The sequence below is a fragment of the Chrysochloris asiatica genome, unplaced genomic scaffold (assembly GCF_000296735.1).
Source record: "Chrysochloris asiatica unplaced genomic scaffold, ChrAsi1.0 scaffold00063, whole genome shotgun sequence".
Lineage (NCBI taxonomy): Eukaryota > Metazoa > Chordata > Mammalia > Afrosoricida > Chrysochloridae > Chrysochloris > Chrysochloris asiatica.
In genome coordinates, this window is record NW_006408581.1 from 13117632 (window position 1) to 13118538 (window position 907).

Sequence of the window (907 nt, forward strand, 5' to 3'; positions counted from 1 at the left end):
AAAATGAAAGTTGAGGCAGAATTGCAAACTGACAGTACATAACAGACATATACCAATGTGCACAGATCCCCTCTGCAAAAGATAAAAAGAATTAGTGACTTAGGGTATTTAGAAAGCTCTCCTTGTGTGGCACTACAGGATTAGCACTGGACTAAGAACAAAAAAGTCAGCAGTTCAAACCCACCAGCTGCTCTAAGGTCTTAGAAACCCTATACAGGGTTGCTATGAGTAGGAACTGACTCTATGGCATTTAAAAACAACAAATGTTTACCAAACAAACATTGGTACTGAGCAAGAAAAATAATAAAGACTTTAGAATTAGTCTAAGAAAGTTACTAAACCAATAAGCAGCAACAAAAACAACAACAAATGGAAATAATATCCACAGAAATCCTGGTGAGCAAGAGGAATCTAATTTTCAGTATTGGAGTGGTACTGTGGGTTAATGCACTGGACTGAAAAGTTGAATTGAACTGCAAGACAAGTGGTTCAAGCTCACCAGCTACTCCTCAGAAACCCTCTACGGGATCACTATGGATCAGAACCGATTCAACAGTACTCAACAACAACAATTACATTAAAGATTTATACCCTCGGAAACCTACACAAAGTCTCTATGAGTAGGAACTGATATGATGGCACTTAACAAGAACAACAATTACATTACTTACAATGTTCAATTGATAGCAAATAACTATGAAACATGTAAAGAAACAGAAAAGAATAAATCATGCACATTAAAAAGTAAAAGAGAAAATAAAGTCAATGGAAGTTATCCCTGATGAATCCAAGGTATTGAAATTACTAGAGATAAACCTTACATTAGCTTTAGAAATATGTTTAGAGAACTAAATGAAACTTTATGTATGTAATTAAGGATCATACTATAAACAACCATCAAGGTCAG